We start from the raw sequence: 17,830 nt of genomic DNA, 5'->3' as shown, positions 1-17,830 counted from the left end.
TAAACAAATCAGCTTACTTCCTACCTATCAGAACCGACTATTCACTAGAGAGACAAGCAGAAATCTACATAGCTAAGATAGTACGGTTACATGGAGTTCCAACATCAATTATATCTAACCGAGACCCGAGGTTTACTTCGAGGTTTTGGAAGAAGCTACAGGAGTCGTTAGGCACTCAACTGCACTTCAGTACGGCTTTTCATCCTCAGAGGGATGGACAGTCTGAAAGGGTGATTCAGTTAACCCATAAAACTTAGTAAATTATATAAATCATAAAAGATTGATAATAATGACATGACATGAATGACATGATAGGTGCTGGAAGATATGCTCCGGAGCTGCATTATTGACTTTGAAGGAAGTTGGGAGAGATATCTTCCTTTGGTAGAGTTTGCTTATAATAACAGCTACCAAGCCAGCCTAAAGATGGCTCCATATAAAGCCTTATATGGGAGGAGATATAGAACTCCTTTATGTTACACAGAAATGGGTGAAGAGAAAGTAGTTAGCCTAGACCTAGTAAGGCAGACTAAAGAGAAAGTGAAGCTCATTAGAGATAACCTGAAAGCCGCCTCAGACAGGCAAAAGTCATATGCTAACCTGAGGAGAAAGCATATAGAGTATGAGGTTGGTGATAAGGTGTTTCTCAAGGTATCACCTGGGAGGAAGTGCTAAGGTACGGTAAGAAGGGTAAGTTAAGCCCTAGGTTTATTGGTCCATATAATGTCATTGAACGTGTGGGTCCAGTAGCCTACAGGCTAGCTTTGCCACCTAAGCTGGACAAAATTCACAATGTATTCCATGTGTCGATGCTTAGGAGATATAGATCAGATCCTTCACATGTCATTTCAGCAGAAGAGATAATTGTGTAACCTGACTTGACATATGAAGAAGAGCCAATCAGAATCTTAGCACTGGAAGTAAAGGAGCTTAGAAACAAGAGTATTCCACTGGTGAAAGTCCTGTGGAGACACCACAACACATAAGAGGTAACTTGGGAGAGCGAGGAGACAATGAGGCAGCAGTTCCCTCAGCTCTTCATACCAGGTAAATTTCGAGGACGAAATTTTAATTAGAGGAGAAGAATTGTAATGCCCTCACCGTCGGTAGTCCGTACATTCTACTGCCTCGGCAACTGACGCCTGTCCGGACAGTCAAGGTGTCTGGAACTACACCTAAATGACAGTGAGGACACATAAAATGATAGAATACACGCTAGCAAAATACAAGAAAAATTAAGGTAAAATAAAAGACTTAAAACAAAATTAGGCTAAAAAAGCAATGTCCCGGTCCCCCGAGAAACCCTAGGAACAAATTCTGAGGTTTAATTAAAAATGTCAAGAATAATTTAATTAATTGACAAAACTGAAGATAAAAATAAAAATAGATAGTGTAAAAATTTGGAAAAATTGTTCGATCGGTAAATTCGAAAAAAGAGGGACTTTAACCCGAAGAGGGGCATTTTGGTCATTTGACATTTAAAGTCGACTTTTGACTAAAAAGTCCATTAAAAATTAATGGTATTAAATTCAAAAAATTCCATAAAAATCCCCATAAAAATATGAAATTACATTAGTGCAATTAAAGGGGACTTAAGTCGGGTTAATTGGGAATTTAGAAACTTTGAGTATTATATTATTATTTTAAGTTAGTGGAGCGGGGGTATAAAAGGCTAGTGGGTAGAAATTGAAAGAAGAAAAACACTCATCTCTCCTCATTTCCTTCATGCTGCCACCCTAGCGTCACCCTTTCCCTTTGATTTCTTTCACTTGCATGCCCATTTCTAGCCATAATCCACCAACTATCCCTTCACCAAAGTTGTTCCCCACATCAAAAGGAAGCCATTGATACTAATTTGAGAAGGTAGAAATTGAAATTGGGCTGTTCAAGGGGCTGCAATCCAAGGTTAGTGCATAATTCCTTTCTTCCCTCTCTTAATTTCTTGATCTTAAGGCTAATTGAGTTATTGTGTTAGGAAAATTTTAGGATTTAATGGGTAATTGGGAAACCCTAATTTGGCAGCCATGGAACTAGGGGGAAATCATTTAATTTTTCTTGAAATTAATGTTTAGAAATGTTAATTAAACTAAGTACATGAATTAGGATAGGGTTATATGTGGGTGTTTGAAGTTAATTGTGAATTAGGGTTTGTAACCCTAAAAATTTGGAGATTTTCTTTAGGCTTGAATTTGCCCAATTTGTTAGCCCTAATTAGCTTAATTAGTGATTAAATTAGACACATAATTGGTAAATTACAATGTTGATTAAGGTGACTAAGAGTATAGGAATCAAATTGCATGTATAAGTGTTGATTTTGATACTTTATCTTAGGGCTTTGAACAATTGTGAGTAATTAAGGATACTGCCTGAGTTGGCAGTCTAAAGGAGCATAGAAAATATGTAATTTCATGACTTAAATGATGAAGTATGGTGTCCATGGATATGTGGAAATGAATTAGGCATTGGTAGTTGAAATTACATACACTAATCATTTGTTCCATGCACATATTGTTGACCTTGACTAAATTAAATTTAAGGTGTTGAGTTGCTTATTATAGACTAGTGTATACTACTGGATATTGATTGTTGAGATGAATTGCTGATATTAGAAGTGCCATGAATGTATACTTGAAGTTTGGGAGATGGAGAAATGAATTATTGGGAGTGTTATTTTCTGCAGGTTGTGGCCTTGTTGAAAATAGAATGTAAATCGAGTTAAAACTGACTTTGTGTTACTCCAATTGGAATGAAGCTAATTGGAGGTGAAAAATGACCTAAAACACTCAAATTTTCATGTAGAAACCATGTGCCAATTCTACCTAAAAACTGACATGAAACTTGACCAAATCCGGATATGCAATTTTAGTGAACCCAGAAATGACCAATTGAACAATGTTCACTCTTTTGGTCATATCTCACTGTAGACAGGTCCAAATGACCTAAAATTTATATCATTAGAAAGCTTAGACATAATGCTATAACTCTTGTAGATGACATAAAGCCTAGAAATGACATTTACCTGACCAAATCGCTTGTCTAATTTGAAGTACCAAATCTGTCCAGAATTGACACTGCCCAGAATTTGCCATATAAGGACCACTTGACCAGTCTTGGCAAAGAAGTCATAACTTGGTCCATATAACTCCAAATGCCATGAAACCAGTGTCAAATTTTCACTAAGACATAGGTCTACAAAAATGGTATTTTGATCAAAACCCAGAAACTTAGGGAACTAGGTCAATTAACTTGATTAGATTGGCATACCAAATCTGGAAATGGTTCAAATGACCATTAATTCCAGCAAAGTTTTTTAAGGATAACTACTACTATAAGTCTTCAAACAAAATGACCCATACCATTCTAGAAAGCTAAGAAATAGATCTCCAATTTTCCTCTAGGCAACTTCCTCACCTTATGAATGCAAAGAGCCTAAATATTGGGTCAAAGCTACTGCCCTAATTGAAACCTAATTTCTATAAGACACTTGAGACTAGGTCAATAATTTGACTATAAGTAACACAACAAGACTTGAAAATTACAATAAAAAAATTCTAAGCGACCATAAGGCATAGGGTAACATATCCTATGAAGAGTAGTAGACCCAAATATGGCAGCAATTTACTCAAATAAAATTGATAAAGTATAACACCAAAACTGCCTATTAAGGGAACCAAAATTTAGAATTGACCAAGTTATGGTCAATTGATCATAACTTGAGTTATACAAATCCAAATGACATGATTCAAAAAGTGAAATAAAGATAAGACTTAAAAGAACAATTTCCTTTTAGGAAGTGGGGCCAAACAGTGGCCACTAACTATCCAAAGTCATATGAAAAGTAAAAGTCCCAAATCTGAACCTGAAGAAAGGTTCTTGAAAAACATTGTTGGCTTATCCCTACTAAGTCACTATATGCTAAATTACTTAAAACAGGTGTGTGGGACCCACTTTTCCACTGCACATTGACAAAAAAATTTTATTATCACTACATTACACTAAACGAGTATGTGGGACCCACCTTCCTGCTATAAATGACATGAAAAGCCTACTAAGAAGTTACTAATGCTTAATTGCCCAAAGTAAACCTAGGCTTATGTATATTATATGGATCGATTGGTATACCAATTAGGGACTACAGATAGCAGTACTGCCTATAGGAATAATCACTGATTGACAAAGTATGTCTGACATGATTGTTCTGCAGTCTATATGCCTGACCGTTGGCCATTGTGCCTAATGATATTTATGGTTTAGAAAGCCTAGCCACTGGCCTAATGCCTGACATGACATGTGTATATAGGCTAGACATATGGCTGTCTAACCAGTATAATCCCACGTTGTCACACGTTATCCTTGGTAAGGCATGACATGTTTCCGTAGCATACCTAATGAATTACCGAACTCCACCTATCGATAACCCATTAGTTATGCTACAAAGGATTTTAAAACAAATCATAGCTTTTTATCTTATCAATTCTTTTGCAGAAAACTGCATGATAATAGTTAAAATTCCATATAAACATTCATTGGAAATAATGATAGACTAAATATTGCAAAAGTTACATTTCCATAAGTCTCAAAATAAAATACAAATAGTTACAAACTCAAAATACTTTAGTAATGTAATATTTTTTAATACAAACTGCCCAATGTCCGTACATCCATACATATAGGTACAAAATACATCCAAAGGAATCACAAGGGTATACCTAATGTAAATACCCACAATCAATACCAAAATGCTACTTCCAAGTCTCTCACTCGGTAGCCTTCTCCTTTCCCTTACCTGCGACAGCATAAAGAAGCTATCATTGAGTATATCACTCAGTGGTGCACAACTAATAACTTTAAAACTTAAGGTAAAACACAATTTGTTAAAGCATAATAAATAACATTTTTCTTAAGCATGAAAACTCCACAATAATTCTAAGTCCATAAGAGCCATTTATTGGAATAACATTTCAAAAGAGAAATCACACTTCATAAATCATAATTTACAAAGCATTAGTGTTGCCAACATCAACACACAGTTTAGGCCATGACACAAAATTTCACGATCAGTGCCGTGTTGTACACCACGACAAAGCAATCTCAACCTCACTAACCGTTATTATTGAGGGAAGGGCTAGCTAGCTAATGAGTACTCATGTAGTCTTACCCCACTAACCGCTATTAATGGGAGACATAATCAATATCAATTGTCAACCCCAAGTAGCCGTCATTACTGGGGAGTTCCGAAAGGGACTGTCATGCTAACTGTGGTTTCAAAACAATTTCCAAAAATTTCCCACTCAACAATCACATTTATAAACCAATAAACACATTTAAATTCATCATAATATCCATATAAAGGTGGCAATACCCAAATTTCTTAAATGCAAGAGAAAAATCATATTTCAGTCAAAGTAAACTTTTTCAAAGCAAACTCATTCAATTTAACACATTCCAAGTAATTTACAAGTTTAAAACGAAGAAAAGGTTAGTTGTGCACAAACCTTCAATAATTCTCCTTCCTTGTTACCTACTTCTCCTTGTCCGTTCCAAATTCTTTTTCTACTAAAAATACACAAATAGAATACCTCAATAGCAATCTCAATTGCTGCCAAGAACTTATTACATACATGTCTAATGCATCCCAAGTTAGCTTTGAAAATTTTAGAATATTTTGGTTTTGAGACAGCTTGGTGCCCCAATCTTTGAACCCAATTTTTACCTAGTTTCGATCATAATTTGGTGAGGTTTTCTTCATGAAAATTGTTCATTTAGGTCTTAGATTTATTTTCCTTTTTTGAATCGCCTAATTCGGAGCTGTGTAGCTCAAGTTATGACCAAAACACAGTTACTGTTTATGTCACTGTTCATCTTACAGATTCAGTTCTGGCAGATTTATCAATCCAACTTCGTTCAGCAATTTGATCAAGTTAAGTCCATAATTTGATCTAATGTTCTGCATACTAAATGTTGCAATATGTCTTAGGTTTCCATCGGTTCAAGAATCGCCTAAATCGGACTTTTCTAGAGAGAGTTATGGCCATGCAAAGTTTACTATTCATATGGTCAAATTCTGCAGGTTCCAGAATTTTATCTCGCATTTCAAGGCTCATTTCAGGTAGCTTAAGGTCATTTTCGGGGCAGGATATCTTCACGAAAATTCTAGCCCTATGTCTTAAGTTTCGTTTCCAATTGGTTTCACACCAATTGGAGTTGTCGAGCTCAATTTATGGGCTGTCAAACACACTAAACTCAGTGTGTAAATTCTTTCCTAGGTTCAATTTTTCATTTCTTCAATTATTCTCACTAACCAACCTCAATTCACATTTAATTCACCCAAAATGACTATAATTTAGCATTGACACATCATTGGCACTTCCTAGCACAAACCCCACAATTTTCAAACACCAAAGTTTGTAATTTTCCCTAATCCTACCATTTCATTACCTCCATTCATCAACCCAATGTCAATTCAAACTAAATAAACCTCAAATGATCATAATTTAATACTACACACTCCAATTTCACTCTCTAGCACCAAAGCTCCAATTTTCCCATGAACCCTAATCTCCCATAATTAAATTTATACACATTTCATGCAATTTATTTGCCCCAATCATGTATACTACTTCAACTAAGCATAATCTCATCTTCAATTTCATTCAAAGACATCAAACCCTAACTTTTCTCCAATTTGGCCAAACCCCTAGCTTAAATTCCATACATGTTTTATTTCATTTTCTTATGAAATTTCATGCTTTCTCAAGTAAATTCATCACACCCAAACTTGATTCAAAGCATATTTGGTTAATCAAGCATGAAAGAGAGAGCTTACCTCGCTTGATGATTTTTCCCACTTCCAATCTCTTCCAAATCTTGTTCCTCTTCTAATCTCTTGTTTCCCCTTGCTTTTAATCTCTAAATCAAAGATTAATTTGATGTTCTCTACCAATTAGATGGAAAACCCATGGAGGAAAAGTAAGGAAATGAGTTTTGAGAATGGGTGTCAATGGAGAAAGAAGGAAGAAGAAGAAAGAAAGAAAGAGAGAGGAGAGAGAGTGGGTGGTAACTAAATGGGAAAGAAAGGGAAGAAATGGCTTTTTAATTTGTCTTATCTTTTATATATATTTATTCCCAATTAGTTTATTTCAATTAAAAATTTTAATTGTGTCAAAAATGTCATGAAACTTACAATTTTATTTCCTTTCTTTTCTTTTTATATTTACACTAAATTTTCCTCAATATTTCTTCATAATTCAATAATTTATTTTTATTTAATTAAATTGACCTTTTGGTCAAAAAAATCAACTCTTAAAGTGAATTGATCAAAATGCCCCTTATCGTGTCATAATCCCTCTTTTACAATATACGTAGTGAATCCTTATATTTTTTGGTCACTTGAATTTTTATCATGTCTATCTCAATTAATTTTCTATTTATTTTTGGTCCTCAAGTTGTCTTTGAATAGTACTAGTCATGGACCAAAAATGGTAATATTCATAACTCGAAGGTTCGGGGTGTTACAATTTTCCCCTCCTTAAAAATAAATTTTGTCCTCGAAATTTACCTGGTGTCGGTCTCTGAATAGCTGTGGGTGTTGTCTCTTCATGTCTTCCTCATGCTCCCATGTAACCTTCTGGCCTGAATGATGGTTCCACAGCACTTTCACTAGAGGTATTTGCTTGTTCCTCAGCTGCTTCACCTCATGTGCCAAGATCTTTATAGGCTCTTCATCATATGTCAGGTCTGGATTCACCTCAATCACTTCTACTCGCAAAATGTGAGAGGGGTCTGATCTGTACCTCCTCAACATGGAGACATGGAAGACATTGTGAATCTTTTCCAACTCCGGAGGCAATGCAAGTCTATATGCCAATGGACCCACTCTTTCCAGAACCTCATATGGCCCAATGGAGCGAGGACTTAGTTTCCCCATTCTACCAAACCTCATGATCCTCTTCCACGGGGAAACTTTCAAGAATACCTTGTCACCCACACTGTACCGAATATCTCTTCTCTTTAGGTCAATGTAGGACTTCCGTCTATCCATTGCAACTTTGAGTCTGTCTCTAAAGCTTAACCTTTTCTTCCATCTGCTGCACTAATTCTGGGCCAATCAACTTCCTCTTACCCACTTCATCCCAACACAAGGGAGTTCTACACTTTCTGCCATAAAGTGCTTTGTATGGAGGCATCCCGATGCTTGACTGATAACTGTTGTTGTAGGCAAATTTAATTAAAGGCAAGTGTGTGTCCCAGCTCCCTTCAAACTCAATCACACAAGCCCGAAGCATATCCTCCAAAATCTGAATAATCCTTTTATACTGGCAGTCTGTCTATGGATGGAATGTTGTACTGAAGTTCAATCTAGTCCCTAGGAATTTTTGGAGACTACCCCAGAATCTAGAAGTGAACCTAGGATCTCTATCAGACACAATAGACACTGGCACTCCATGCAACCTCACCACTTCATCAATGCACAGTTTGGCCATTCTTTCCAGGTCATAATCCATTCTCACTAGCAAAAAGTGTGTAGACTTGGTCAATCTATCAACAATAACCCAAACTGCATTATGATTTTTTTGTGTACGTGGAAGTCCTGTCATAAAATCCATAGTGATTCTTTCCCATTTCCACTCGGGAATTGGCAACAACTGTAGCAACCCTGCAAGCACTTGGTGTTCTGCCTTTATTTGCTAACAAGTAAGGAATTTGGCAACATTTTCTGCAATGTCTTTCTTCATTCCTCTCCACCAATAGTGCTCTTTCACACTTCTGTACATTTTGATTCCACCAGGGTGCATTGCAAATGGTGAATCATGTGCTTCCTTTAAAATGGTCTGCCTCAGTTCAACATTCTCAGGAATGTGCATTCTACCCTTATATAACAACAAGCCCTCATCATTTACTGATAATTCTAGTTTTTTGCTATCCCAAGCCTCTTCCATCAACTTCACATACTTATCATCCTTCTGTGCAACTGCTTTAATTTGTTCTACCAGCATTGGCTTCACTTGCCAAGTAGCTACCATCTGACCATCTTCATTAATCTCCAAATTAGCATGCAATGCCCTTAACTCATACACCATGGACAATGGAGAAACCCTCAAACCAGCCATAGTCTTGCGACTTAAAGCATCAGCTACAACATTTGCCTTTCCAGGTTGATAGTTTATCAAGCAATCATAATCTTTTATCAGCTCTAACCATCTCCTCTGCCTCAAATTTAACTCCTTTTATGTGCCCAAGTACTTCAAACTTTTATGATCTGTGTATATATAACATCTCTCCCCATACAAGTAATGTCTCCGGAACTTCAAGGCAAAGACAATGGCTGCCAGCTCCAATTCATGCGTGGGATAATTCCTCTCATACGGTTTAAGCTGGCGTGAAGCATAGGCAATGACATTTCTATCTTGCATCAACACACAGCCTAATCTATTATGAGAAGCATCACTATATATGGTATACTCCTTACCCAAAGTGGGTAAGGTTAAGACTAGAGCTTCAGTTAAACGCCTCTTTAACTCATCAAAACTTTCCTGGCACCGATCAGTCCACTGAAATTTTACATCCTTCCTAAATAGCTTGGTTAGTGGAGATGCTAGCATAGAGAATCCCTTCACAAACCTTCGGTAATACCCAGCTAAACTAAGGAAACTTCGAACTTCCATGACATTTCTAGGTGGCTTCCAATTAAGAATGGCTTCTACTTTGCTAGGATCCACCTGGATACCCTTTGCAGATACAATATGCCCCAAAAATGTAATCTCCTTTAGCCAAAACTCACATTTTGATAGTTTGGTATACAACTGCTTCTCCCTCAAAGTCTGCAATACTATCCTCAAGTGTTTATCGTGTTCCTCTGCATTCTTTGAGTGCACCAAAATATCATCAATGAACACCACAACAAACTGGTCCAAATATGGCCCGAAGATTGTGTTCATCAGGCCCATAAAAGCAGCTGGAGCATTAGTCAACCCGAATGGCATTACCAATAACTCATAGTGGCCATACCGAGTCCTAAAGACAGTTTTAGGAATACTTTGCTCCTGCACCCTCAACTGGTAGTAGCCCGATCTCAAGTCAATTTTGGAGAATACAGTTGCATCCTTCAACTGATCAAACAAATCATTGATCCGTGGCAGAGGATATCTATTCTTTATGGTCACCTTATTCAACTATCTATAGTCTATGCATAGGCGGAGAGTACCATCCTTCTTCTTTACAAATAATACTGGTGCTCCCCAAGGTGACATGCTAGGGTGAATGAAACCCTTATCTAACAATTCCTACAATTGCACTTTCAACTCTTTCAACTCAGCAGGTGCTATCCTATAAGGAGTGATGGAGATTGGCTCCACACTAGGCATAGTCTCAATTTCAAACTGCACCTCTCTTTCCAGAGACAATCCCGGTAATTCTTTCGGAAAGACATTCAGAAAATCCCATACCGTAGGAATATCTTTAAGATTTGGACTCCCCACCTGGGTGTCTATCACATAAGCTAAATAAATTTCACATCCCTTTCTAATCATCTTTCTAGTAAGTGCAGCTGAAATGATATTAGATGGCAATAGCTGCCTCTCCCCGTGTATCACTACGTCTACATACTCAGGAAGACCAAAAGTGATTATCTTCAGTCTACAGTCGATCATGGCATGATGCCTGGCTAACCAATCCATACTCAAGATGATATCATAATCTCGAAAGGCCATGTCAATTAAGTCTGACAGGAATGTATGTCCTTGGATCACCAAAGGACAATCCTTATACAATTTGTTCACCTTAACCTCTTGCCCTAAGGGACTAGTCACTAGCACATCATAATCCATTTTCAAGCAAGGAGTGGTAACAGAACATGCAATACTGGCACTAGTATAAGAATGTATAGAACCAGGGTCAAATAGTACATATACATATATACCAAAGATGGAGAAAGTACCAACCACAACATCTGATGTCTCAGCTTCCTCCCTTTGGCGCATGGTCTACACCCTGGCTGATGCACCACTCTGCTCTGGTTGGCTTGCCGCGCCCTAGCTGCCAGAAGTGTTACCTCTACCCCTGCCTCGGCCTCTACTAGCTGTTTATTGTCCTCTGGAAGCAGAACCTTGAACAGATCCCTCAGTGGTGGTAGGCGGCCCAGACCTGCGTGCACTAGTGCAATCTCTACCAAAATCCCCACTTCCATCATAGTTGTAACAGGCTCCTATGGCCTTATAACATACTCCTCCATGATTCCTACCATAGGTTTCATAGGTACGAGCAGGAAAGGAACCCCTAGATGTCTGCTGTCCGGATCTAGGTGCCTCTACCCTGAGAATCTTCCCCTACTAGATCCTCTGTTACTTGGACCCCCAAAGCTTTTCCTCTTACCCGAATTATTACTTGGACTCTGACTTGTAAGCTTATTGATCTTCTCTTTTTCAGTAGTTACCTTCTCAGATGCCCCTTCTAGTTCTATCCTTTTTAATTCAAGGGCCTGTGATATCAACCTTGAGAAGTTGTCATGTTGAAACCCAACCAATTGCAATCTCAAACTAGGCCTCAAACCGGCCTCAAACCATTTGCATCTGTCTCTACTAGTAGTGAGTATGCTTCTAGCATAGTGGCTGAGGCGGGAAAAGTCTCTCTCATACTCGGCTACAATCTTGTTCCCTTGCTTCAAACTAAGAAACTCTTATAGCTTCATATCCACGTAGGTATCAGGAACGTACTTCTATCTAAACTCCCTTAGAAAGTCATCCCATGTCAGCATTGGTGGCTTAGCCAAACTGTGGGGAATAGTCTTCTACCACTCATATGCATCTCCATGCAGCAAGGAAATTGAATATTCAAACTTCAACTCATCTGTGCAGTGCAATTTCTTGAAGACCCTCTCCATCCGTTCTAACCATTGCTCAGCTTCCATTGGGTCCACTGTACCCTTGAACTTTGTTGCCCCATACTTCATTAACTTGTCATATTGTCTGGCTGGGGATGGTGGTTGCACTGGAGGTGCTTGCACAGGAGCTTGCACTGGTATATTGCCAGCCATTCGCTGAAATAGTATAGCCATCTGCTGAGCGAATTGAGCACGAAACTGCATGGGTGGGACGGGTGCAGCTGACCCACTGGCATTCTCAGGAGCTGGGGCCTCCCCCTATACCTTAGCTGCTACTGATTGCTCTACTGTGTGATCCCCCTCATCCATACTGAATCACAAAGAATTTTGCTCCCTGGACAACCAACACAAGGAGATTTCCCTCCATTAGTCCATATTTATGATGTAATGCACTATATGTATAAATTAATGACAGTTGAGCAGTTGTATGTATCAAAATTTTTCAAACATGCAATTTCAAAACTTGTATAAAAACCAAAGCTTTGATACCACTAAAACATGTCACACCTTATCCCTGGTAAGGCATAACATGTTCCCCTAGCATACCTAATGAATTACCGAACTCCACCTACCGATAACCCATTAGTTATGCTACAAAGGATTTTAAAACAAATCATAGCTTTTTTCCTTATCAATTCTTTTGCTGAAAACTGCATGAGAATAGTTAAAATTCCATGTAAACATTCATTCGAAATAATGATATACTAAATATTGCAAAAGTTACATTTCCATAAGTCTCAAAATAAAATACAAATAGTTAAAAACTCAAAATACTTTAGTAATGCAGTTCCTTTTAATACAAACTGCTCAATATCCGTACATCCATACATATAGGTACAAAATATATCCAAAGGAATCACAAGGGTATACCTAATGTAAATACCATAATCAATACTAAAATGCTACTTCCAAGTCTCTCACACGGCAGCCTTCTCCTTTCCCTTACCTACGACAGCATAAAGAAGCTATCGCTGAGTATATCACTCAGTGGTGCACAACTAATAACTTTAAAACTTAAGGTAAAACACAATTTGTCAAAGCATAATAAATAACATTTTTCTTAAGCATGAAAACTCCACAATAATTCTAAGTCCATAAGAGCCATTTATTGGAATACCATTTCAAAAGAAAAATCACACTTCATAAATCACAATTCACAAAGCATTAGTGTTTCCAACATCAACACACAGTTTAGGCCATGACACAAAATTTCACGATCAGTACCGTGTTGTACACCACGACAAAGCAATCTCAACCTCACTAACCATTATTAATGAGGGAAGGGCTAGCTAGCTAATGAGTACTCATGTAGTCTTACCCCACTAACCGTTATTAATGGGAGACATAATCAATATCAATTATCAACCCCAAGTAACCGTTACTACTGGGGAGTTTCAAAAGGGTTTGTCATGCTAACTGTGGTTTTAAAATAGTTTTCAAAAATTTCTCACTCAACAATCACATTTATAAACCAATAAACATATTTAAATTCATCATAATATCCATGTAAAGGTGGCAACACCCAAATTTCTTAAATGCAAGAGAAAAATCATATTTCAGTCAAAGTAAACTTGCTCAAAGAAAACTCATTCAATTTAACACATTCCAAGCAATTTACAAGTTTAAAAAAGAAGAAAAGGTTAGTTGTGCGCAAACCTTCAATAATTCTCCTTCCTTGTTACCTACTTCTCCTTGTCCATTCCAACTTCTTTTTCTACTGAAAATACACAAATAGAATACCTCAATACCAATCTCAATTGCTGCCAAGAACTCATTACATGCATGTGACACCCCTTACCCGTCTACAGTATATCCGGGTAAGATATGTCACACGGTGTACCGGCACACTCTATTTTTTTTTAATTAATTAATTATTGTCGGTTTTGGATTTAGTTTATGAAATATAATTTATTTAAGCCATTTATCAAAATTATTATTTATTTGAGGTTCCGAAAATTTTAAAGAAAATCCGGCAGAGTACCGGCTAAAAATGGAGAAAATAGTTCTTCGGAACCTGTTAAAAACACTTCCAATATTTGTATTCCATCATCTCAAACTCCAATATCCAAAATCTCAACAATGTTTCTCAATTTCAGTTCTCAATAACCTTTTCATTTCTCAAACATCCATTTCTCATAATACTCATATACAAATAATAAATAAATGCTCAAATTTTGCATTCATAGTCATAGCTTTCATTATTTACATGAACGTCAGAAATTCATTACATAAGTTCAAATACATATGAGAAAGTAAAATTAGCTACAAAATATCAAAATGACACCTAGTGTCCTACCAATGCACTGCAGAAGTTGAGGTGACACGGACACTGTGCAGAACTGCAGGATGGACTCACCCAGTCTGTGGTCTACTGGGCTCACGATCTGTATCTCCAGTACCTACGCGTAGCAAAAGCAACGCGCTAAGCAATGATGCTTAGTGGTGCAATAATATAATAAAAGAAAAATAGCAGAAAGTAAGTATGTATAGAATGTGTATGATTTCCTTATTTGGTATTGGTATATCTATTATTTCATTAACTTTGCCCACTTTTATTCATTTGGTTGCCCAAGTAACCTACACTAGACGACTGGACTGGATAAACGGGTAAGCGGCTGGGTATCAAGTACCTCGGGCCGTCACACCATCGGTCACATATGCATCTCCCGGTGTGCAACAGAACAGCTAACAAGCTGTGATAACATCAGGCACAAGGCCAAAGCTCAATACAAGGTCAGAATGGCTAAAAGCCATAAAATCACAGAATGGCATATTGCCATGTGCGATCGCTAACTGAACCCTATTGGCATGCCAAACTATCCAAACCAATCTTGTTAGGTATACTAGGGCATTTGAAACTTTTAAATTCTTCAATTTGTGAATTTCAAGTTTTGGTGTTACTATTCACCTCATTGGTCAACAAAAGTGTTGACTTTTGGATAGAAAATATGTACATTGACTTTGGCACTCCCAACATACCACATTTTGTTTTTAAAACTTGTTGGCATTAAGCGTTAATACCATTTCTAAGCATTAAACCAAAGGAGCAGATTTTTCAGATTTTGTACCATAACTTTACTGTTCCATTAGGAACTGTTACAGTGGAAATTTGAGGAATTGGTAAACATAAAAGTTGTTCCTTATTTTGTCTAGTTGAATTTCTTTTTTTGAATCACTCCATTTGGAGTTTTGTAGCTCCAGATATGGTCCAAAAACCACAGCTGGCCGGATTTCCATTCTGCAGAAATTACCATATCTACAGTAACATGAACAGTGACTGTGACTGCATATTTGAATAGGTTCTGGCCATAATTTGGGGTAGGTTTCTTCATGAAAGTTGTTTTTCTATGTCTTAACTTGTTTCTGTAAAAATTTCAGGTCAATTGACCAAATCTACAGTGAGTTATGGCCAAATGAACAGTTACTGTTCATTTGGTCATTTCTGCAGGTGCTGTTGCAGGGGATCCGGATTGGGGCCAACTTTTGGTCCTCTTGCTTTGGTCTTTTGGGCATGGTTTCTTCAGCAAAAATGTGCCATTGTAAGCCTAGTTTCATGTCCAATTGGCCAAACACCAATTGGACCAACACAGCCAAAGATATGGCAGTCCAAGTGGACTGAAATTTCAGTCACCCTGCTGCTGTCCTTAGGCAGCCTACACACTCACTTTGCCATGCATTAACTCACTTCAAATTATGATTAACTTGCCTTAAATGGTCACTAATTGACCAGTAGAATGTTCATTAATCAATTCCAATGCCAAGTCCAATTTTCATTCCTAAACCCTAGCCAAATTTTCAAAGTTTTCACAATTTCCCTCATTAACTCTTTCATTCTCTACATATATGTGTATACACTTTAAACCTAAGCTCTAGTTCACTCTAAGTCCATAAAACACTCCATTTCTATTCCTTCAATAGGGCTGCTGAAATGCATGGCATACATACACATAATTTTTTTTTCATTTTAGTTACAATTTCTTACTTATTTTAAGTCCCTTAGCATAGAAATAAAGAGCTTTAGGTGTGTATATGCACTAACCTTTAAGTGGCAGATTTTTCCAAGCCCCAAACTTTACTTTCTTGCTTCTTCTTGGCTGCCAAAAGGTTTTGCAAGGTGCAAGGACAAATTTTAGTGAAAGGTCTCTAGGGTTTTAGGGTGAAATGAAGGAGGAAATTAAGCTTTGATTGTGTGTTAATGGAGGTTGGCTATGGGCAAGGGTTTCGGCTGGAATGGAACAGAGATGGCTGCTGGTTTTTTCTTTATTTCTTGGTCTCAATTATCTCTTTTATTAGTTAGTCAAATGGTTACTTAATTGTGATTGGTTATAGTTTTCTTAATGACATCACCATGATGTCATAAATAAGCCTTTTCCTCATTTTCTTTTCTTTTCTTCACTACTCATTTTCAATTTAATTTCTAGTAATGTTTAATCATATTTTATGTCATATTAATTATTTACTCAACTGGACAAGTCAGCCAAAAATCACCTCTGAAGGCGAAATGACCAAAATGCCCTCCGTTTGGCTTAACGGGTCAAAATTGTCTGTACCGATTGAAAATTTTTTCTAGGTATTTTCTTGGCATTCTAATGCCATGGGAACCTCAATAACCCTTCTCTGGAGTCCCAAAAATTATTTTATAATTTTTCCCCCGGGTCTAGGGCTCCTCGTTGCGAGAACCGTAACTTCCCTCTGGTTACCCATCGCTAGGGCACCAGCTCGTTTAACTTGGTTGTATTTTATTCCTAAAATTTTTACTAAATTTTTCTTATTAATAATTGAGTTGATTATGGTTCTTCACTTTAGTTTAAATATTTTTCCGGACATTCTAGCTGTCCGGACCGACACTGGTCACCGGAACAGCAGGATGTACGGAGTAGTTACCGGGAGGGTGTTACAATGCATGTCTAACGCATCTCAAGTTAGCTTTGAAAATTTTAGAATATTTTGGTTTTGGGACAGCTTGGTGCCCCAATCTTTGAACCTAATTTTTACCTAGTTTCGATCATAATTTGGTGAGGTGCTCTTCATGAAAATTGTTCATTTAGGTTTTAACTTTATTTTCCTTTTTGAATCGCCTAATTCAGAGCTGTGTAGCTCAAGTTATGACCAAAACACAGTTACTGTTTATGTCACTGTTCATCCTGCAGATTCAGTTCTGGCAGATTTATCGATCCAACTTCGTTTAGCAATTTGATCAAGTTAAGTCCATAATTTAGTCTAATGTTCTTCATACAAAATATTTTACTATGTCTTAGGTTTCCATCGATTCAAGAATTGCCTAAATCAGAGTTTTCTAGAGAGAGTTATGGCCATGCAAAGTTTACTATTCATATGGTAAATCTGCAGATTTCCAGATTTCTTCAGATTCGGTGATTCAACTTTGCTCAGCAATTTTATTAGGTTAAGTCCATAATTTGGCCTCAAGTTCTTCATATGAAATGTTCTACTATGTCTTAGATTTCCATCGGTTTAAGAATCTCCTAAATCGAACTTTTCTAGAGAGAGTTATGGCCATGCAAAGTTTACTGTTCATATGGTCAAATTCTGCAGGTTCCAAAATTTTATCTCCCATTTCAAGGCTCATTTCAGGTAGCTTAAGTTCATTTTCGGGGCAGGGTATCTTCACGAAAATTCTAGCCCTATGTCTTAAGTTTTGTTTTCAATTGGTTTCACACCAATTAGAGTTGTCTAGCTCAATTTATGGGCTGTCAAACACACTGAACTCAGTGTGCAAATTCTGCCCTAGGTTTAATTTTTCATTTCATCAATTATTCCCACTAACCAACCTCAATTCATATTTAATTCACCGAAAATGACTATAATTTAGCATTGACACATCAATGACACTTCCTAGCACAAACCCCACAATTTTCAAATGCCAAAGTTTACAATTTTCCCTAATCCTACCATTTTATTACCTCCATTCATCAACCCAATGTCAATTCAAAC

This window comes from Hevea brasiliensis, chromosome 6 (assembly GCF_030052815.1).
Source record: "Hevea brasiliensis isolate MT/VB/25A 57/8 chromosome 6, ASM3005281v1, whole genome shotgun sequence".
Classification (NCBI taxonomy): domain Eukaryota; kingdom Viridiplantae; phylum Streptophyta; class Magnoliopsida; order Malpighiales; family Euphorbiaceae; genus Hevea; species Hevea brasiliensis.
Note: the sequence above shows the minus strand (reverse complement) of the source record.